At 45.1% G+C, this 23742-nt stretch overlaps 1 long non-coding RNA gene across 2 annotated transcripts; it reads right to left on the reverse strand.

Annotated features, from left to right (window-relative positions):
- Positions 1-23503, reverse strand: LOC102157619 (uncharacterized). Of its 2 annotated transcripts, XR_014840850.1 has the most exons (5): positions 23392-23497; positions 3959-4037; positions 1946-2071; positions 1677-1849; positions 1-1409 (listed from the first exon to the last, which is right to left on the reverse strand). It is a non-coding gene; the product is annotated as an uncharacterized LOC102157619 (long non-coding RNA). The 2 variants fall into 2 exon arrangements; XR_002345834.2 differs by lacking the exons at positions 1-1409; positions 1677-1849; positions 1946-2071; positions 3959-4037 and adding an exon at positions 18737-19905 and having other exon boundaries at positions 23392-23503.
- Between the last annotated feature and the right edge of the window lie 239 nt (positions 23504-23742).

Genomic DNA, 23742 nt, shown 5'->3' on the forward strand with positions numbered 1-23742 from the left:
CCCACAAAGGTGTTTATTGTGTGCAAGGATATTTATGAAAGTTTTATTTTGGTAGCAGAAGATTGGAAGCAATCTAGGTGTCCACGCTGGAAGAAAGGGGAGGTAATTCTGGACAGAATTGGTACCTCGGAGCATTCCCCCCCCAAGCTAGAAGGTACAGGTAATGTGTACACAGTATCCAAGAACAGGTGGAAGCCAAACACATGATCCTGTGTGAACCAAATGAAAGGCCTGATAAAATGCTACCTTCTTATATTTGTGAAAAACACTCCAACCCCAAATGATGTATACTCTTCAAGAAAACAGATGAACAAAAATACACCCATTACACATGCAGACATAGTTGCCAGCAGTGGGGCTGGGTGTGGGGTTGAGAATGGGATGGGGATGGATGGGAACAAGTGTGGTCGTTAACTAAGTAATTATGGAAACAAGGAAGAGACCCTGTCCAGCCCACCAGGTTGTGGGGGGGTGCTCTACCACTAACTGAAGAGGAAAATACAGTTAACTCAACCCTCAGTATCTAAGGTCAGATACTATGTACATACATATATCTTCCACCTCAAGTGTGTCTCATAAAACAAATCCTGAAGATAGATTTTGTGTACATTTCATTCACATAAGAGAATGGAGTGGAAGGTGCACCTGCTAAAGCATGGGGGAGGCGGAGATATTCAGGTGAGAATCTGGGGGCCTGGGTGTCAAACAAAGAACACACGTTTTGTGACCTAAGACCATATATCTTTCTGAGGCTCTTCCACCCGTTGTGGACAAGATTTAGGTTGCTTTCATGCATAGTTCTCTCAAATGAAAGGAAGAATCACCTATTACAGTGTAAAATACACCTAAGAAGCTCCCAGCCTGGAGTCTGCCATCTCTGACAAGCCTCAGAGGACTGATCTCATGGTCACCACGTCACCACCCACCCCCAGGAGGTTTGGCGGCAGCGTCAAGCTTCACAACTGGCACGCACTGACACAAGCTAATATTTTCACCTTTGTGCACACATGCTGGATAATTTCTTCCCTATACGTAGCTTTACATAAATTAACAATTTATATGCCACTGCCTCCCTCTGCCTGATTACAGCATATTAGTGACTTTTTTTTTTTTTTGCCAGCTATAGAAATCTCAAGTGTATAATTAATAGGGGGTGATAAAGGTTTAAACCCCATCCTATGAGAATCTATCAGAGGATGAGATGTGCCAGACAATGCATTGCAGATTTCCCAGGCAAAGGAGGGAGCCCCGCTCTTGCAGGAACGTCAGTCTGCGGAAAGGCTGGCACTGAGCAGAGTAAACAGCTCAGGAGATGTTTGGATAGCTGCAAGGAGCATGTTCTAGCATAGACGGTGGTTAAGTCTCAGTGAATTCCTGGAGGAGACTGGAGGAGCCATGCTTGGAAAAGCCTGAAAGACAAGATAATGGGGGGGGGGGGAATAAAGAAAACAAATGCAGTGCAGACAGAGCCAGGTTAGAACAACAAGGCTCCATGAAGAACATGGAAGCAGTAAAAACACACTACAATTATTCTTAATAATTTAAATGCCCTGCCTTCCCCAATGCTATTCTACGATAACATCATGTAGAATTTTGCTGAGGCGTGTCTTCTAAGGTTTAGAAGTCTGGCCTATCTGTACATGTCAAGATTAATTGCATAGTTATACGAGGCGTACTTGAGGCTCAAGTGCAGGGACGATAAAATAAAACTCTCTAGCTCGCCATCTCCTGATTTCTGCGGCAGCCTCCTGATGACTCCAGTAAACCTTTTTCTTCTGAGCCCTCCCAGTGCTTTGTTAGAAGAGGGTGTGCCTGAAGAATGACAGCCTGGAGGCCTCAGAAAGCAAGGCTGCCAAGAAGAGGGGGAAAGAAAAGCAGCAGATTGACAACTGATTATCTACTTAGCAAAACAAACCAAACAGAACAACTGGACATGCAGCCATACCTTCCCTGCCTTTTCACCAGAGGTGGGCGCGTCCTTGAATCTGCCTGTTGCTCTCCAGCGAAACACAAAGCTGACAGGACCAGTGCAAGGTGTCTATCACGCTTGTACTGCTTCCTCGTTCGTTTTCTGCAAGAGAGGGTGGTAGATAATGAGGGGCCCCGAACTGTTTCCTGCTGCAGTGGGTCTCCCCAACCCTGGTTCTAGACACCTTTTGAAACAAGAGGAAATGTGCCTCTTTTTGCCTGTTTTTTGGCAGTCTTTATGTTCGAGACGGTGATGATAAAAAGCAGGTAAAGAAGTCACTTGTGAAATTTATTCTCCTCCATTGAGCAGTTTTCTATCGGTGGGGGACCCCTGACCTCACCCACCTCCTCCTTTGGGGTGTCAGACTGGGATTAATGGGAGATTTGGCGGGTCCTTCCAAATCTGAGGTGACAGCACAAGATGATGGGGGCAGCGGGCAAACTTGAACCCCTGGGATGTGGAGAAAGGTGTTGGGATGTTAGGTCGATGAGCCCCGAGCCTCTGTGACAGCTCAGAGCTGCAGGGTGAGGTGCTACGAGCAGTGCTGTGTCCCCTCCTGTGGGGTGCCACAGACCACAAAGCAGAGGGGCTCCAGTTCCCTCACAGAGCTGCAGACATTGCCCAGGACTGAGGTTTCTCCGGGTCCTCTAACCAGTGCTGCGAAAGACACACTCTGTTAAACAATAAAGGTACAAAACCCAAGAGTGCCAGGTCCTGAAATGGAATGGAGCCTATGACTCTGCACCTCTGCCCAAACTCCACGACAAGGGATCCGGGTGTCCTACCTGAGGCTCTTTCCTGGGGATGCATCCAGGCACACCTGGGCCTGTTCCTTGGCTCAGGGACCAGCCTCACTGAGAAGGCGTGCTGTCTCAGGGATGCTGGGCAGTTGGGCCCAAGGAAGATGGACAGCTGACTGTCCCCTACAGGATGTCAAATGGCTCCGGTATTCAGATAGGGGCTGGGGACACAAAAGCACACGGGGCCTGCCCTGGGATAGGGTCTCTGAAGTACGTCAGGCCTGCACCTCCATGTCAGGTAGTTACACAGCATTCTCCAGGGAAAAGCAGGCACCTGGTCCCTGGCCTTTCAGACCTAGGTGTCTCTAACTTAGGGGTTGTCATAGCGCCATGTCTGTCTTTCTTAAAATGATTTTTCACGAGTCACATTCAATTATTCAAAAACATTGCCCTGACACTGATCATTTCCCTAAATATTTAAATAACTGATTCGCAGCTACTCTTCCTACACACACACACACACACACACACACACACACACACACACACACACACACACACACCAGGAGTCTCCAATGCTGGAAAGCTGTTTCAGTTATTTAAACCTGTAGAAACTTCGGCACGCCCTTGGACATGGGTGGAACAGGTGAGGCAGAGAGCAGTGTCTCCATGTGACCCACAAGGAAGCAGGGACCCAGGAGAGGAGATTGGTGGCCCTTCTGGTACCCTTGACCAGGTGTGAGGAATATGGCTTGTCACCTGATGCTGCTTTACAACACTTATAGAATGTTCTGTGCACCAGGAGCTGCCAGGCAGTTTATGACAATTTCTTTGAGGAGAGTAGGTGGAGGAGCAAATGCTCATACATAGTGAATCCCCTTGGCCTTGACCTTGGCCTTGGAGCTGGGGGGCATGTCAGCATTGGAGGCCTCAGTCAGGCTTCTAGAAAAGCCTGGGGAAGTTTGCCTGAGATACAACCTCCCCACCCCACCCCACCCCACTCTAAGTTCATTCAGAAGTCCCTCCCTTACATAGATTTCAGCCCCCAAATCCCTTCTATGTTTCCACCCTCAGCTACCAGGCCCCCTTGCAGAGAACAGAGCCACCAAGGAACAGAGGTGAGTTGACAAGCCAGCTCACACCAGCTGCTAATGGGCAGAGTGACCTCTGAGGTTGCCAGCCCATCCCTGCAGGGCGCTGTACTTCAAAAGCTCACGCCAGCCTAGAACAACCCTTTCATCCAACTCACCGAATGCTTCATAGCACGATGTCCCAAATTGGTGGCAGGTGACTCCAGCTCCATTGGTCTATTCCGCAGGTACATCTACCTATTCATAAACCGTAGGCTTGGTTAGGAAACACACATCTGCTCATTCATTCGACAAACACTTAACGGACACCTGGGTGGATTAAGTACCCCACTGCTCTGTGCCTGCACGGAAGAGCCTTCTGGTCAGAAGGGCGTGGAGAGATGCACCATTAAATTCTCCCAGGGGTCTCTCTTGTGGCTGAATCACAGGGCAGTGGGTGCCTTGGGGACCCTGCGTTGAGCCAGTGATTCTAGCCTCAGGTCTGGGCCGCCGGCATCTTCTAGACCTTCCTGGGAGGCTTCTCCCACTCCAGGTGACCGCGCATTACCAAGGCGACAGGCCATCGGGCCAAGACCAGACAGTTCTGTAGGAGCCCCACCTGGTGACAGCCAGGCCCTCCCCTTGCCTCTTGCGGGAGGGTGTCTGTCCCCAAACGGCCAAGGGGACAGCCCCGCAGGCTCGGCCTTGCCTGGGGGGCCAGGTGCATCCAGTTTGGGACATCCCCCCACAAAGGCAGGAAGGAGATTATCCTGTTCAGATTTCAGTTCCACAAAGAGAACGTTTCCTCTGGAGGGAGCATCACAGGCCCCCTCCCACAAGGTCCCACTCACACCGCCTCCCACCCCCAACCTGTGGGCAGCACCAGCCTGCTCTGCTGGAAGCGGAACAAGGTAGAACGAGGTGGAACCCGGATGTTATGCAAAAAGCCCTGACCAGCTTGTCCCTCCTTTATTTGGGGGTGGGAGGGCAAGGGGGTGACAGGTGGCTTCAGGGCAGGAAGGCAGGCAGCCCACCCTAGAGACCAGGTAGAGACATCAGTGTAAATCTCGTGTGAAGAAGTGTCCTCAGTGGAAAGAGCATCAGTACATGTTTATCATTCTAACAGATATTATTTATGCCACAACAGAATCACGACGTTTTTTAATTTATAAATCTAACTGAACTTGGGGCTCCTGTTCACACAAGCTGCCCCACATGCACATCGTCTCAGGCAGAGAGGCCTGCAGGTTCTGGGCAGGGCTGAATTGGAAATCAGGACATGGGCGTTCCAGTCCTAGGTGTGTGATTAACCTCTTTGAGGCTCAATTTCCATATCTTAAAAGTTATGTTAGATTAAAATCTTCGGTTCTTTTTAGCTCTGAAATGCAATGACACAGAGCATAATTTGACCATTTAAAATCAGTGACAGCATCAATAATTATTGCAGCTTTGCATTTATGACATCACATTAATCATGAACGTATCATTCATTTGGTGCCAACTTTTTTAAAAGAACACAACTCTTAGCTAAAAACATATGAGAAAAATATTTAGCCACATCACACGAAATTGCTGATTTTTGACCATTTTTGACTTCACGAATGGAAATTTCAAACTAATATCTCTTTTAAATGGATCTACTTTAAGACATGACTCCAGATATAATGTAATTTTTAAGAATTCCTTAGAGACCTACAATGAACAATGGGAAAAGAAAAAGAATGTATAAAACCTATCCGCTCTTATTTTTCACACTTTTCATTTTATACCTGAAAAAAAAAATGAATAGAGGGAAAATTTTTTTCCTTCCCATAGTCTCTACCTATTAAAAGAAGTCAGACCACATTGCAGAGTGTTTTATTGCCTAGAGCAACTCTTATATGTTATAAATATAACACATATTTTTTATTTTTTACTCTTTATTTTTGGCTGTGCCTATGGCATGTGGAATTCCCTGGGCCAGGGATTGAAACCACACTACAGCAGTGACCCCAGCCACTGCCGTGAGAAGGCTGGATCCTTAATCTGCTATAAGACAAGGGTTTCCTTATATGTTGTATTTAATCACCCTTAAGGAGTGAGTATTGATAAAGAGCAAGGTGCTACTGTACAGCTCAGGGAACTGCTTTCAATATCCTGAGATAAACCATAATGGAAATAAATATATAAAACATGTCTGTGTATGTATAACTGTATCACTTCGCCGCATAGCAGAGATTAACAGAACATTGTAAGTCAACTATACTTCAATTTAAAAAAAAAAAAAAAAAAGGCTTTTGGCACCATTCCAGTGTTACAAAGAGGAAAGTGAGGCACAAGGGAGTTAGAGTTTCTGTCACAAACATCCAGGTGGTATCCGGATTCAAACCGAGATCACAGCACCCCAGGGGGGTTGCTTCTCCCCTCTGCTGGCTGCTCAACAAGTGGTACCACTTGCCATTTATCACCCACAAGCTGGAGGGCTTGAAGGTCCCAGCAAACACAAGGGAAGGATCCCTGTCCAGACAGAGCCATCACATTAAAAAGGATGGATTGCGAGGATGGATTGCTGCCTATTTTACGGCCTCTGGTGTCATCTCAAAGCCAACAGAGCTGGTGGATCACTGGCTCCAGTCGTCACCTCCTGGGCGTTCTTGGCAAACCTGGAGACATCACTCCATAATCCCCGAAATTTCTGCTCTGAGAACAGATAGACATTCCTAGATGGAACCAGGGCAGTTGCATCACAGGGCTTCCTGGAAGTATCTCAGTAACAGGGATTCTGTCAAAGGGACAGTAAATCCACATCAGAAATAATGTGGTAATTTGGCCAAACTCCAACTTTAAGGACACAGGGTCAGTAGATCACAAAAGCCACTGAGGGTCTGCGTGATGTGGACTGGAGTGGTTAAATTGACATTTATTCAGCAAATCTGATTCTTGTGTTCCTTCAGTGCCATGCTCTGTGGGAAATAGAACTTGACCTGGTCGTGGATGCTCGAGTTTGAAGACTTCTGGGGAAATAAAGAACAACTGGAGCACAAAGCAGAGTCATAGCCATCCTCAGAGTTGTGCATACGAAGCACTGTGGACAGTTGGAAGTTGACCCTGCACACCAAGGAAAGGCCCCAAAGATTAGACTTAAAATCTTGTCTCTACATGGAATGGCATATACATATGTGTATACATTACAGCATTAATTCATCTACAGTGAATGGTAAAAACTTCGCCATGACATTCACGATGGTTTTCACTTTTTTTTTTTAATGTGGAGGTGGCAGCAGAAAGAAGGTTCTTTTGGAAAGCCTTAAAGAAGTAGAAGCATGTGGACTGAACCTTGCATGGTGAGCCATACTTGGACCATGGGGGCATGGAGGAGTGGGCATGGAGGGGCAGGTGTGGCCATGGGGGCATGGAGGGAAGGGCAGCTGGGCAGAAGAACCAGGCTGTCCAAGGTCAATCAAGGTCTGGGGGAAGCTGCAGGCTGAAGTCCCCTCCAAAAGAAAAGAACTCTTGATGTGGAGAAAGAGATGTTTGGCATCCAATCCTACCCCTTGGCATCCAATCCTACCCCTTGGCATCCAATCCTACCCCTTGGCATCCAATCCTACCCCTTTCCTGTTCTAGGCCGCGGTTGGGCAAGTGACTATTTCTTCATCTCTGAAATGGGGTGGTGATCTTACTTACAGTGTGTTGTCACCAAGAAGATTAAATAACATCTTCTGTCACAAGGACCCAGGGCAGTGCCCGGTGCTGAAGAAGTAACCAGCACTGGGGACCTCATCACCATCTTCATCAGCCTAAGCAGCTTCTTCACTGTCATCAAGATCCTCAACATTGCCTCTGTTGGAAAAGCCCCAAAAAGCATAATGGGCCTTGGTCACAAGCTCCAAGCCTTAGGAGAATGTGATGTGTGTATTTTGTAGGCTGGTATGTGATGAGGCTTAGCTATCTCCTTACTTAGACGATCCTGCTAATGTGGTGCTGACTGCAATAAATACTAGAGAATTAGGGACACCAGAAGAAAGCAAAATTATATTAAAAAAATTATTTGGGTTATGTAAGAGAAAAAACACCTATTAGTTGTTTTGTTTATCGTTATTGCCTGATTATCAGACAAACCAGTAACAATTATGCATATCAATAAAAATGTGCCAGATCAGCTTACTTACTGCTTTTTTATAAAAAATAATATATTTTTTCTTTTTTGGCCTCCCCGAGGCATATGGAATTCCTGGGCGAGGGATCAGATCCTAGCAACAGTCTCTACCTAAACCAGATCCAGCAATGCTAGATCATTAACCCACTGTGCCCAGGCAGGGATCAAACCCATGTCCCAGTGCTCCTAAGACACCGCCAATCTCACTGTGCCACAGCGGGAGCTACCAAATCTTTTTTTTTTTTTTTTTTTTTTTGGTTTTGGTTTTTTAGGATCTCACCTTCAGCGTATGGAAGTTCCCAGGTTAGGGGGTCTAATCAGAGCTGTAGCTGCCAGCCTACACCACAGCCACAGCAACACCAGATCTAAGCCAAGTCTATGACCTACTCCACAGCTCACAACAATGCCAGATCCTTAACCCACTCAGCGAGGCCAGGAATCAAACCTGCATCCTCATGGATACTAGTCCATGAGTTCGTTACCGCTGAGCCACAAAGGGAACTCCTAACTAGTTTTTCAAAAAATAGTTTTTATTTGCTTTTCAAAGACTAAACCAAGATCACATGGGCACACCATTTACAATTTCTGAAATATGTAGCAAGGTCATGTGCTCAGACCTGAGAAATGAAAAGAAGGGGCATTGCTCTAGCCAAGATACTATGGTTAATCTCCTTGATGGGAAAAAGCATTATATGCATTTGTGAAAAATATATATAATTAAAAATACTATTTCCCAAGCAATATATTTTCATTCTGAAAAATTCAAGTTCAGAATAAATCTATTAAATCACAAGTCCATTAAGTCTTGTGAAAAAAAATCAAATTCAGAGGTCCCTAAAGTCATAAGTCAGAGTCCACTTCACATCTGCACCCCTTCCTGGACTCAGGAGTGGCCTGGGTCACCCTGCTTGGCTGTATCTGCAGTTTTTCCTCTGCATCCACAGACCTCAGGTGTGACCTGCAGACCAGGAGCACAAGCAGCAGTGGGGGAGCTACCAACAAATTCTCAAGTAGCCCCGGATCTGCTGATCCAGATCTGGCCCTTGTGGGGGGTGGTGATCCACGTTTCCACAAGCCCTATGGTAACTTTCACGTGTGCAGAAGTGGGCCGGGCAGCCAGGGAAGCACTGAGTTATGTGTGCAAACACATACATCAAAACCACAGACTTCTGCAGCCTGTCGTGAGTGTCTTTCCTGACTCTTCACCTTGGACTAGAGTGTTAAGGCGGAAGAGAGATGATCAGAGTGTTCAGGGCAGAAACCTCTAGGATATGGGACAAAACTGGACATTACGTGCATCTAGGATTCATTAACATTTAAAATTACAAAACTGTCCTGAGATGCTTCTTACATATTAAAGACTATATAGGTGTAAAAGTATGCAGCTGTAAAAAAGAGTAAAAAAATGGCTCCCGTGTCTCTCATGCTCAACTGCCGACGAGAACGTCACCAGTCCAGCCCCCTCAGTTGTGTCCTCACCTGCCCCTTCCAGTCCTAAGCCCAAAAGGTAATATTTCTCCGAGGTCAAGGAGAGGTCAGTCTATGGGGGAATCAATGACAGACTAGGAGACACACGCCAGGAAGAAACAGGGACACAAAAGGACCTTCTTCAGAAGGGGGGGACCCTGGCAAAACAGAGGCAGAAGCAGGAGGAACACCCCTGGCAGGTGATCCTCCTGCACTCCGTGGAGGGGGGAGCCCAGGACTGCAGCTCCTGGGGCTGGAGGTGCTCTCGCACAGAGACGGGGACTCAAGCACTGCTCAAGGGCAAGGTGTTCAGGAAACCGAAGGCATCCCGCTGGGACATGATGCTGACTCAGTTCCCTTCGCAGCCCTGGCAGCCACGTATCAAATCCAATAAAAATAGCACCTCCACTGCTCCACTGCTGAACCTGAGTTCCATCCCAGTTCTTTTCTGGAGGTGTTAGTTCCGTCTGGCTCTCTCCAGTGTGGCTAAAACTTGCTCCACACTCAGAGAAAACAAAGACATGAGTACAAATGAAGATTATTTAAACCACATTTGGGGAGAAATTTCACCTGCTTACGTAATGCCACTTATGTGACTCAGTAACTCCCATTGTCCAGAAGTTTCACAGAATCCTCTAGGGCTGGGTGTATCCTTTTACAGGATTTTCCAGTAAAAGGCTTCCCCCTGCCAAAACGGCATCTGACTTCGCTCTCCCAGTGTTCAGAGTAAAAGATAAGAAAATGGTAGAAAGTCCAACTGTCTCTTCCTATGAATGTTATGAAAATGTCACATCATTTATTTCTGGAACTCTTTTCTTCACTCCCTATTATTTCTTTTCAACTTCTACATTATTTGCTATATACTTTTCTAATTCCTCAAAAATGGGTAAGATGAAAGGAGGAAATCGTGGCTAAACTTTGCTGCTGTATACGTCTTTTATCAGTACACTTTAAGCATGCACTCAGACACGTAAAGATATTTGTTTTAAATACTCCTCTAGAAGGTTGCACATTATTATAAGTGTCGTGATTTTTCAAATATTTGTGCCTATATAAATTCAGTCCTAAAAGATGGCTATTTCTTGAAGCTGCGCAAAAGTTCATACAGAAGCAGGGCTAGGAGTTCCCAATGTGGCTCAGTGGGTTAGGAACCCGACATAGTGTCCTTGAGGAAGCGGGTTCAAGCCCCAGCCTTGTTCAGTGGATTAAGGATCCCCTTGTTGCTGTGGTTGTGGCATAGGCCTGCAGCTGCAGCTCCAATTCGATCCCTAGCCCAGGAACTTCCATATGCCACAGGTGCAGCTATAAAAAGACAAAGAAAAAAGAAAGCAGGGCCAAAGTGAATATGGACATATTTTGTTACCAGCAGGTGGGAGGGAGAGAAGGAAAACAAAACAGATAATATTTCAAATTTTGGCTGGCCGATTGATGTTTCAAAATAACCTCACCTGACACATCTGAGGGTTCAATGAAATGATATTACATAGGAATCAACGAATCGAAAAAACACCAGAGGTGGCACAGAAGAAGTGGTCCAAAACTTGGCTGGACTCATGGACTCTGGCTCTGTATTGACTAAGAAAGAGAATTCAGGCGGTGCGGAGGACGTGGTCTGGGGCTGAAGAGGAGGAGGGGGCCAAGAGGAGCTGAATTCAGGTGCGTTTTCCTCCTTGCCTGACCCAGCCCTACCAACCACCCCAACCCCACCCGACTCCTGACAGGCCAGCATGGGAAACAACTCCTTCTGGCTGCCCACACGCCCCCACAGGCCTGCTCCCCCTCTCACTGTTGGGACACTGACCCATTTGCATTAATAGGCTGGGTGCTGCCTGACCTGCTCCATGACCACTTTCTCTGTGAAGCCTCCTGCTCTCCCAGACAACTCGACTCTTCCTCTGGACCACTCCTGCTCCTTTGCTCCCAACATCACTGCCTTCCTGGTGACCAGTGTCTACCTGAAGTCTATCTCCTATCCTGGGTGGCCGGCTCTCTGAGAGATGGACACTATTCCTGTTGACCATGGTGTCCCCACCCCCAGAAGTGTTGCTTCACTCAGTAAAGACCCCCAAGTCCTTGCTGAGTCCTTGAACTCTGTGCACTGTTGTGACCACTCCAGACTGGCCATCTGCCATGCCAGTTAGGATGCCACATCACTTGCATCTCAGCGGGGACCCTTCAGAAGTGAACCATTAATCAAACCAAAATCCACAGCCGAGGTGAGGGCAAGACATTCCTCGAGAAGCCCTCATTTGGGTGCCTTGTCTGAAATTCTAACGTTGCCTTTGTGTGGATTTACAAAGGCCAAAATGTTCACTTAGATATTCTTATTATCCCGGGAGATGAAGCTTTAATATTACACATCAATTCAAATAGTGCACCATGAATTAACCAAGATTAGAGCAGCGTCCTTCACCCTGATGGAAAATCTTAGTGGCTCCAGACGTAGCAGTTGGCCATGGAAACCACGCATCCCTGGATCACTACCATTTGTGACCAGAAGAAACAGATTCTGCAAGCTACTGGGTGTCATGCAAATATGCCTGTTTTCTACACAAATGGCACATGGTCACACAGAGAGGGGAGGGTTCTGAAAAGGGCTTGTGCTGAGCTGGTGGACACGGGGGTGCAGCCATCTCCCGGGTCAGGGCGGAGGGCTCTGAGGCCACCTTACTTTCGCCATCACAGAGGTCTGTGTTTCAGAGACAAAGTCTTTTTCCATTTTCACTCTTGACATTAGCACCATTGAACTTAGTCCCTAATGGAAAAACAAAAGAGCAATAAGCAAACAAACAAATAAGCCATTGGCCCTACCAGCATCATCAAATGCAATTTTTCTTGAGGTTTCTCCTCTTGTGGTCTGCTGACCTACCCTGCCAGCCTAAAAAGTTAGCAAGGGATTTCTGGCTCCCCCTTTCAACTCCATAATTCCTCTCCCAGAAGGTAATCTCTCCTTAAAGAAAACCAACATACACACACATACACACACACACACACACACACACAAGCATTATTATGCCCATTTTACAGGGAAATAAAATGAATTAGCAAGAAGAACGACTACCCCACCTGGCAGATCAAGTTATTGCATATTTTCCTGGTACTTTTCAGTGTTTTCTTGTACATCTTTAAACCAAATTTAGTTCATTGAGACTTCAGATAGCACTTTTTTGGTGTCAGACCCTGTTCCAAATGCTTTAAAAACTTTAATTCACCGAAGCTTCACACCCCTCACACCACAGCTATGAGGTATGTACATCGTTATCGTGTTTTCAGGGGGAGACACAGGGCGGGGGGGAGGGGACTTAACAGCTCACCCAGAGTCCCCATAGCAGGAGAGTGGTCAGTGGGTGTCCACACAGACTGCATGTTTCTGAGCACTGCGTGCATTGCCACACCTAACTGCAAACCTCCAGGTCAACCTTTCGGAAGGTGCAGATACTAAGGAATGGTGCACAGACACCTAACCACACCTCAAAGTGCACCATGCACCCTTAAGCAGAAGGCCTTCCAGCACAGCATGAAGTGCTCATCAGAGCTAGGATATAAGCCAGAGCTCTGGACGTTTTCCTAAACCAACACGTTTATTTTTTTAAAAAATTTTCCTACAGGTATAAAAAGAAAGGATGTTTGAAAATAAGATTGAGTTTGCAGTAGCTTCTATTCTGTGTCTATCAAAAAGAGTTCATGGAGTTCCCTTGTGGCGCAGTGGCTTAAGGACCTGGCATTGTAACTGCAGCAGCCTGGGTCACTTCTGTGGCTCTGGTTCCATCCCTGGCCTAGGAACTTCCACATGCCACAGGTGCAGCCCAAAAAAAAGAAAAAAAGAAGAAAAGAGTTCAGAAGCTTAAAACCCTCAGGACATGGGGGGAGCTGAAATTTATAAATAGCGTGTGTATGTATATTTTTTTTAAAATGTGAAATATAAGAGTTCCCATGTTGTGCAGAGGAAATGAATACAACAAGTAACCATGAGGTTGCAGGTTCAGTCCCTGGCCTCACTCAGTGGACTGGGGATCTGGCATTACCGTGAGCTATGGTGTAGGTTGCAGATGCAGCTTGAGTCCTGCTTTGCTGTGGCTGTGGTGTAGTCTGGCAGCTGTACTTCCATTTCGACCCCTAGCCTGGGAACCTCCATATGCCACGGATGTGACCCTAAAAAGCAAATGTGTATATGTTACATACACAATAAAATATTGAAAATGGTTATTGATGCATGCTTTTCAATACTTTCCTAAGATTCTGTGATTTCTAGGAAATCCCATGGTAGGAGGTGATTAGGATCCTTGCCATCCAGGAAGTGATATGGGGCCCAGGAAGAGGTCTGATTGTGTCGTGATCTTTGGTAAAAAGGGATGACCTTTATTCTACAGTATTTATAATCGGTGATGTCCTTTTTATGATTGAAGAACAGGAGGTGAATTTTATAAAGTAATCATCACATTTGTTTCTGAAGATAACCACACTCCCTACCTGCTCCCAGGTCCCGACACCTCTTCCTTGGATGCACCTATCCAACCCCCTTGGGCAGCTGTAACAAACACCATAGACTGGGGGGCTTAAACATCAGATGTTTATTTGTCATAGTTCTGGAGGCTGGGCATCCAATACTGAGGTGCTGGTCTATCCAGTATGTGGTGAGGGTCCTCCTCCTGGAGTAGGGCCCGCCTTGTGCCTTCCACAGTGAGAGCAAAGGGAGACCCCCTGTTCCTTCCTCTTCTTCCAAGGGCACTAATCCCATTGTGGGGTCTCCACCCTCACGACCTCATCACCTCCCAAAGGCCCCCTCCTAACACCATTACACCAGAGGGTAAGGTTTCACCATCATATGCATTTGAGGGGGATGTGAGCATTCAGATCAAAACAAATCTTGACAAATTACACTCAGTGAAAGAAGCCAGACACAAAAGGACATGTAGTATAGGAAGGGCAAATCCACAGGGATCAAAAGCAGATTAGAGGTCACCAGGGGCTGGGGGAGGGCAGAAGGAATATTTTTACAGGATCACTAAAAAGTTTTGAAACTAGAGAGCCAGTGTTTGTGCGTCATTGTGAATACAATAAATAGCACTGAATTCTACATTTTAAGAAGTCCATTGCATGTCAGGTGAATTGCAGCTCAATAAAGACATTTTACTTTTTTAAAAAAGAAACCCACCAATTTTTTAAAATTGAAAGTCAGCTTTTACTCTTTTACTCTTCTCCCTTCTCCAAACTGTGTCCCTTTTCTTTCTCGTTTTGGGAGAACTCACATGTCCTTGCACTGGGGCTCCCGAACCCTGCCGCTTAAGGGGTCAGTTCTGTGCCCCGGAGGGGGAGGCAAATACAGAAGCCACTTTCCCTCCTCCTCAGACTCTTCCACCTGCCTGGCCACTGGAACCCCCCAGGCCTTCATAAAACTGGGGACCCATTGCATCGGCCAGCGCTTGATTCATCCCACAGGGATCCTAAGGCCTGGGAGCTTTTATGGGTGCATCTTTCAGGGGCTTTCCTGACTCCTCTTGAAACGGGACTTTGACCAAGAGGGTCAGGTAAGGATTGTACCTAACACAGCGACGAGCTTTTCAAGTCTTGAAACACAAATGCGGCCAATTAAATCAAATTATGAAACACTGAGAAAAATGGCAAAGTAGTGGAAAAGGCAAAATAAAAAAATGATATTCTATAACAAGAACTAAAAGGAAAAATGGGGAAAATGAAATGTTAATGTGTTAGTAAGAAGTAGCTGGATGTTGGACAAATTTTATTTATTGAATTAAAATGAAGTTTATGAGGAGTTCCCATCATGGCTCAGCAGTTGACAAACCTGACTAGCATCCATGAGGATGCCTGGCCTCTCTCAGTGGGTTAAGGATCTGGCATTGCCGTGGCCGTGAGCTGTCGTGTAGTTCGAAGATGCAGTTCAGATCCTGTGTTGCTGCGGCTGTGGTGTAGGCCGGCAGCTACTGCTCTGATTGGACCCCTAGCCTGGGAATTTCCATAAGCCACGGCTGTGGCCCTAAAAAGACAAAAAAAAAAAAAAAATGAAGTTTATGAGACAAATATAACTCATTTCAGAGATTACATACCTATACTTATGTATACATTATGTATACATACATATCTATACCTGCACACACACACACACACACACACACACACACACACATACCAAAGGACACAATCAGAAATTATGTCTCTCCTTCGGTTCTCTTATAAAAAACTCTGACCAACAGTGTTATTGAAAATGCCGAGTAGGCCATATGGGAGCAGGCAAGACTTGCTTCTGGAACATTCCCCAGGGTGGTGGGCTAGCCCCTCCCATCCTGGTAACGATGCAGGAGCAGAGGGCATGAGGGCTTGGGCCTGATTCAGGGGTACTGGAGATTCAAGGCTGGCATTTGCCCTAAGGTGTGGCTTTCAGCGCACAGGACCACTCTGGCAGGTGACAGAATTCTCTGCAGAGTGGGATTTAGTATTGAATTCGCCAACTGCCACAGAAAACACTTCTGGCACCTGTGTTTTCAGAAAAGTGGGACACAGACCAAGAATGTTGGCCAGGTTTCTTGCTGGCTGTCAGTCCAGGGCCCAGCTCTACTTGAGTCTGAGGAAAGTGCCCATTCTCGGCGGGGCCCCCACAGCCGCCCTGGCCTGAATTGCTTCTGTCCTCAGAAGAGGCCTCCTGCCTCCCCAAGCCCTCCTCCACTGTGGGGTTGTCTGTTCATTTGTTTTTTGTTTTGTTTTTTGCTTTTTAGGGCTGCCCCTGTGGTCTACACCACAGCCACAGTCACAGCAACTCAGGATCCAAGGAGCATCTGTGACCTATGGCCAGATCCTTAACCCACTGAGTAGTGAGGCCCAGGATCAACCCCACATCCTCCCAGACAGTGTTGGGTTCCTAACCCACTGAGCCACAACAGGAACTCCAGTTGTCCTTGTCTGCTGACATTCTTGAGACATGTTGCTGGCAGACATCACCCCTCATGGGAGGGGCCATGCCTGCCCTAGGTCCCCATGCCAGCACATAAAGAATCTCCTCAAGTTTGGCCACAGTAGCGCTCTGCTCCAAGCTCAGGTCCATCCTTCATCCTTTCCACAACCTGGTTCCTCCCAGACCAGAGGATCTTGGGGTGGAATTTCAGAAGTGATGGCAGCCTGAGTCACACAACCTCCAGATGGAAACAACCCATGTCCATCAACCGTGAATGGATCAAGAAAATGTGGTACCTCTATACAACGGAATGTTCTTTGGCAAGAAAAAAGGAATGAAGCACTGATACACGATACAGCATGAATGAACCTTAAATACATTAGGTTGGTGAAAGAAGCCAGACACAAAAGACCACATGTTGTATGATTCCATTTATGCGAAATATCCACAACAGGAAATCCACAGAGACAGAAAGTAGATCAGTGGTTTCAGGGACTGAGGGGGTGGGAGAATGGGGAGGGGCTGCTAATGGGTTCAAAAGAGTTCTCTTTGGGGGGCAATGAAAATGTTCAGAAAGTACATAGAGATGACAACACTGTGAACACACTAACTGCCACTGAACTGTTCCCTTTTAAATGGTTCGTTTTGCCTTATGTGAATTTTACTTCAATTAAAAAATATTCAATTTAAGGCTCAGAGAGATTTAGGAGTTGGAAGCCAAGGGTTTAGGATTCAAAAGGGATTGATTAAGGGACTTAGAATTCTAAATATATTTCCTGTGTCATTAGGTTACCAGTCGGTCTCTCTGGGCCTTGGAATCCAACCACAGTGAATAAATAACATTGTTCCATGAGAAAAAAGTCTCAAATAGCTGATTTGCAAACAAACTTTTGGAATAAAATCCTTTCTGTTTTCATTGTTGGGGACCATCTGTAACTTAGCCTCTGGAATACAGTCGGTCTTTGGCGCTCGGTCCCAATTCATCAATAAGAGACAGCATAGTGGTAATCTTTGGGAAGGTGAAAGTCAATTTAATCCTTTTTTTTTTCTTTTTTTTTTTTTTTCTATTTGTTAGGTCCTCTGGTAATTGGTTTGATGAGGAAGAAGTTTGAAGTTATTGGTTAAATAGAGGTTTTTGGATTTTCTGTGAATTTCAATTATCTGTGCTTCACCTAGCCCCAATTAGCACTAATAATTGAGTTAACTGAATGGAAGTCACTTCCCATCATATCAGTTTTACTAGAGGCTTATTTATTGTTTCACTAATGGAGACCCCCCAAGCACAAAGCCCCTTTCCCCCTGCTGCACTCACACCCCCATGCCACCGTTTGTCACATTCATGTTGTTTAACGGGCACAGAGTTAACTGTATAGTTGACAGTGTGAAACAAATGTTCTGAACAACAAAACATGTTGCTAAGAAGTGCAACCAGAAATTTCTAAAGTGCTCTGGGTCAACCTAGCATTTAAAACCAGAAGATAGTACCAAGCAGATCACCAGCGCAGTTAGAAATCTTAACCAAAGCTTTCTGCTGACTCCTACTTTCAGTTTCCATTGAGATGGGCACTGCCTTAATTTACCCCAATTTAAAATAAGCCGTCTTTTTAAAGTGCCAGTTAATTTCCGCAGGCTGCCCATCTTCAGTGGTATTTATATTGACTCACCATGATCGACATGACTTTTAAGGTTTCAGTTTCTCTCCTTGCACACATTTGTATTTATATTAAACACAATAAATATCTCCCATTCCAACAGCCCCCTTTTGACCTTCTTTGATCTCTGAATCCCAACATCCCTAAAGGCCACCTATAAATTAGCGCAGCCCCTCCCGCGAGGCCGGAGCCAGGGCAGGGTTTCATTGGCTCCGGGCCCTCGCCAGCCAGCATCGTGTTTTTCCATTGCCATGGAGATGCAGCCCCGTGGAAGAGCCCGGCAAGCCCGGGAAGGGAAAAGTCCCGGCTAGGTAGAATTACTAACCAAACAAACGATCAGGGACGGGTGCAGGGAGGGGTGCTCGGGTTTTCCTTTCCTCCCGCAATCAGATTACAGGTAAAAGTGCAAACACTGGAGGGGAGAGGACGCAGCTGTTCTTTTAAAGGCACCGCAGATGCAAAAGACAGCAATGGTCGGTGGTAAGGTGGAAGGTTTAAGGCTCCTTGTGTGAAAATGTTGCTGTCTTAAAGCCCACACCCAGGTCTTCTTGGTGCATAAAGAAAGAGAAACAGCAGTGGGGGCTCCCGGAGAAGCCTGGGGGTAACCCGCTCCATATTGGCCTGTGTGGGGTGATTAATAACCATGCCCTCACCAGCCCGGCAAGGCAGCCACTCTCTGGGGCCGTTCCTTTCAAGAATGAACAAATTAATTAATAGGTGGTTCTTTACTATTGTCTCTAAACTAAGAAAATTGCCCATGCAACTATCCAAGCATTAGATAAAGTCTTCCAAGTTTTGCTTTTCTCAATATTATTTGTTTCTTTTATTTGCATTTCTTTGTAATGATGTATTTGGTTTGGGGGGAAGGATCACTGATCTCTCTCTAAGGGACAGGAACAAAATTGGAAACAAATATCTGATGAGTGAGCATGGGCATTTTCTGTTTTGTTTTGTTTTGTTTTTCTTTTTTTTTCTTTTTTTGGCCACATCCGAGGCATACAGAAGTTCCCTGCCTAGGGATCAAACCTGCACCGTAGCAGTGACAATGCCGGATCCTTAACCTGCTGAGCCTCCATGGGACTCTGGGTAAAGGCGTTAGCGATTTTTTTTTTTTTTTTTAAGATTGGCAATCTATAACAATTTTCTAAATGCAAAAAAATTAGAGTAATATCAAGGATTAATTCATCATTTATTTTGTTTCTTTGGCAAATCTAAAGTGATCACAGTCTGATATAGGAACTCTGACGTTAGTTGGGTAATTCTTCCTTGCCCAACTTTTGTGACATGTCTCAGTCACTTTTCTTGCAAGATGTAATTGAATTCTGTGTGCATTTTCACTTTTACATCATGTGCGTGAGCATTGCTGGGCTCTTAGCAACTTTTTTCTATCTGATGTAAGGTGGGAAAACACTAAGCTGTCTCCAGCCACCTCGCGGCCACAAAACACTGGGGGCTGAGGTGCCCATGCCTGACTTCTGGTGATCCAAGCCCTGTTAAAAATATTATTGACAACTGCTGAGTATCTGGGGGGTACTTATTCATATAATTCTAGATGTTGGATTTTTTAAGACAGCAATTTTTCTCATGCCCAGTGATTGTTCTTTTTCCCCATTTCCACTTAACATTTTAAAGAATTAAAGTGACATTAACGTCATTTAGTATTTGTTTCTGGGTAACAGAGATCACAGTAGAAAACATGCTAAAGTCAACTCCATTGTTCTTTTCTAAATTTAACATAGTTAGCTCACTCTTTCAGGCAAGGCATCCCCCTTTGGTGTGAAGGTTGTTTCTCTTGATCAAGATCCTCATCCCAGACGTCAAACTCAGTTCTTATCTCAGGAAAATGGCCTTTTAAAATATCGACTTTCCCAAAATCATTTCAGGGCTTTGGATGAAAAATCATTTCAGAAACTTGTCTTCACCGTCTTGGTGACATAAGGTAATATGAGTGCAGCTGATCATCTGTTGGGGATTTGGGGAAGAAAAGAGATGTGGAAAGGGTAGTCGAAATCACTGATATCTGAGGAATATTCATCTCCACAATTTAAACACCTGTTTCTTAGAAACTAGGAGAGCCCCATATTTACTCTTGGTGGGTTTTGTTTGTTTGTTTTGGGGGGTAAGATATGTATTATAGAAAATAAGGATATAGATTCAGAAAATGGATATGCCCAAATCATTGCCAGTTTCTGTCATTATGGCCCTTATGAAATAATTATTTGCTTTACTGTCAATAATATAATTTTTAAGTGCTCTCAATAACATTCACAAGGATTTCTGGTAAGCATTTTATTTGTGACGTGGCCTCCTGTGTTTGGTCTATCATACCAGTGCTCACGGACGTAATATTCTAGGAATTTGCTTGCTTTCAAAACAAACGGAAAAAAACCCTCCCGAGTACTGACCGGGAGTGCTTACCTGCCGCTGTGCCGAGTGCAGTTTCCACTTGGCTGAGAAGCAAGCAGCGCTGTGAGGCTGTGGGCCCCGAAATGCTGAAAAGACTGCCTTTTCTGCACCCCGGCATTCATCCAAACCCTCTACTTTCTCCCACTCCCCCCCAAACTCTCCTGCCCTATTAATCAGCATGAATGTTCACTAAAAATAGGGCTGCCTTTGTTCAAACACTTCCCAGGGTTTTACTGGTGAAAATCAAGGGTGCCGTCTAAAGGTACACTCGGGCATGTTCTGGTCAATAATCTGGTGTCACTAGGTGAGTGCTTCCAAGAAAACTCAGCCTCCATGGCCCCCAAAAGAGACTCCATGAGGTTAACTGATATACGGCTTATGTTTCTCAAAGACTATTAATAATATATGGCTTTGGATTTTTAGAAATCAGGGTTATCCATTTAAATTGGTATTGTTACTGAAATAACACAAGAAAGCCCCTGGGAGCCATTTAGAAGCAGTTTGTTATGACCAAAGTTCCGGGCAGTTTAATTGTACTTTTCCTGTACACTGTGAGGTAGAGATTGACCCCCAAACTGTGCTGGTTGCCAGTGTGGGCTGTGTTCATGACCCAGCGTGTGTCCCAGGGTTGCGGAGGTTCAGGAAGGCCTCCTCCAGTGCTCTTGATCCTGGACGCATGTGCCCAGTACACCCATGATACTGTTTCAGACAATAAAACAATTAAAAATTAAGCCTTAGGACTCCATTGTCTGCATTATAGCAAATAAATCAGCCAAAGAAGCTCAAAACCTACCCAAATGGCAGAAAGGAGGTGGTCCGAACATAGCAAATAATCTTTTTCAAGCAAGAAAGTGACTTTATCTTGCAGGAGAAACGTCAGCTGTGAAACTTGTCATTGCAATGCTGAGTCCTCTGGCAGAAATGTCTCCCCACCTTGTGGCAGAGACAAGAGACACACGGCTCTCTAGCCATACAGTTGCAAATGCTTTTCCCAGTTTCCAAAGTATACGGCAGTTTCTAACTATATAATTTGGTGTATATAAGTAGTCTCTTAATAGGTTGCCATGAGTGAAAACTATTATATATAATCGCTAAGATCTACAGACAAAGAATGTTAGTAAGCATTAAAGAAAGCAGGCAACTGTGCTGAGGTCTTCAGGAAAAACCATCTTTTCCAGTTTTGCTCAGAACAAAGGGAAGATGGTCTTTTCTTCCTGGGACACGAAAGCCATTGACTTCCTTCTCTCTGCTCCCGATTCAGACACTTGGGGCCCAACGGCCAGGAGGAGTCCAGATTGCTTGGCTAAGTGTCAGCTTTTGTATTTTTTTAGGCCGAGATTTGAGCTTTGCAGTTTTTAAAGGTAATCATTAACCTATCTGATGTCTTGATGGCATTTTGGCAGAACTACAGCTATGCCACTTTTCCATGTATTGTTCCTTGTAATTTCCTACTTTACCCCAAAATCGTATCTAGAAGCATCATCCTAACGTGACCCCCATTGACTGAGATGAAGACTCAACCCGCACTTCGAATTTCAACAGAGAATTTGAGTTAAATAAGATGGGCAAAAGGAATGCTGAATACTCTATACTGAATACTTAATTTGCACATTAAAAGCTGGTCATTAGTCCTATATTTTAACTCTGCAAAAGTCAGGAACTATTATTTCTGGAGGAGTCTAAAGGGATAAACTAGACTCTTCAGTGGCAAAGCCCATGGAGGGTCCTAAACATAGTTTCTCTCTCAACCCTAAGGACAATTAAATAACACTTGAAGAATAAATTTGTTATCACATTAAGACCAAGGGTAGGGATCCCAGATCAAATTGTAAACAAAGTTACAAAGTAGAATTATAACTGGAAGAGGGTGTTTACTAAAATCCCATTGTAGGAGTTCCCCCAGTGGCATAGCAGAAACCAGTCTGACTAGTATCCAAGAGGATACAGGTTTCATCCCTGTCCTGGCTCAGTGAGTTGAGGATCCAGCATTGCCATGAGCTGTGTTGTAGGTCACAGATGGGACTTGGATCCCGAGGTGCTGTGGCTGTGGTATAGGCTGGCAGCTGTAACTCTTATTCGACCCCTAGCCTGGAAGCTTTCATATGCCACAAGTACAGCCCTAAAAAGAAAAAAAAAAATCCAATTACAAATATAATTCCTAGAGTATATTCGCACCTTGGCATATTCTACTGTTGCAGGGTCTGCCTGCAGTTTCATGTTATTGAAATGAAATACAGGTAAGACTTGAAGTGGCCAAAGGACCAATGATTTGTTTTTGTTTTTTTAATGTTTGAGAAAACCCAGCAACAGAGATCCAGCTAAGATGCCTAAAACACAGCTCACCAAATGAGGTTTTCAAGAGATTCAACAGAAAATCAATAGGACTAGCAAAAGCTTATCTAATTCTAAGAAATCAGCAAATCAAAGAAATAAAAAAGCTGTCTTTGAACCAAACTGTACCTTCTAACAAGACTACCTTCTAGCATTATGGCCCATTCCTTAAGCTTTAAAAGCCGGGCTTTGAAGGGGCTGTAGGCCACTTACAATCCAAATATGGGACAGTGCTCTCCTCAAGCTTATTAAGTGTATGTTTCATACAAATGGGTGTTTTAAATGATTTGTTCATGGATGTGCATACAGCTTTCAAAATAATGATCTTCATACACTGTCATTAAAAAATTGTAAAAAAAAAAAAAAAAAAAAGAGAGAGAGAGAGAGAGAAAAAAACAAAGAAAGAAAAAAGGAAAAAGGCAATGGAGCCATTGACCAGAAATGAGGTTGTTGTTAAATTTGTTTGGAAACAGTTCATTTGGATCTCTTTCTCAAGATCTTAAAATGACTTTTCAAAGGCAGCAGGTCTGAAATAAAGCTTATTGACAAACAAATTATGGCTGACTATTTGGACACAGGACACCAACACGTAATCCATTCCTCCCTCCCTCCCCCCACAGGATTTTATGTTCTTTTAAATTATATCAGAATTCTGTGATCTTTCTTAGAGAAACTGGAAAGAAAATGGGTTCCTTGTTAAGCCTCGGTTACCTTCATTGTGTTACAGCAGGGGACACACAGTTACTCGTGGCGCTGAGTTGGCTGCAGAGATAAAGCACAGAGTGTAACAGGCTGGGGCGTTTCGGCCGCAGAAAATGGAATCTACCTCCGTCCCCTGTGGAAGGAGGGGGCGGGGAGCAGGAGGGCTCACTCTCCTGGGCAGAGCCAGCCCAGAAACAAGGGAAACTCCTCATCAAAGCTCTCTTTCAAACTCTTCTCCACTTCCTGTTCTCCGGTGTGGTGCGAGGTTTCATCTGGGACAATGAGACGAGCTGCTCGCCCATCTTATACTCTAAGAGCACCCGTGGAAATGTCATGTGCTCGCGAAATGAATAACATCTC

This window comes from Sus scrofa, chromosome 1 (assembly GCF_054392235.1).
Source record: "Sus scrofa isolate SSC_HxYL_T2T_F1_AM1 chromosome 1, Sscrofa_HxYL_maternal_Yorkshire_Landrace_v2.0, whole genome shotgun sequence".
Classification (NCBI taxonomy): Eukaryota; Metazoa; Chordata; class Mammalia; order Artiodactyla; family Suidae; genus Sus; species Sus scrofa.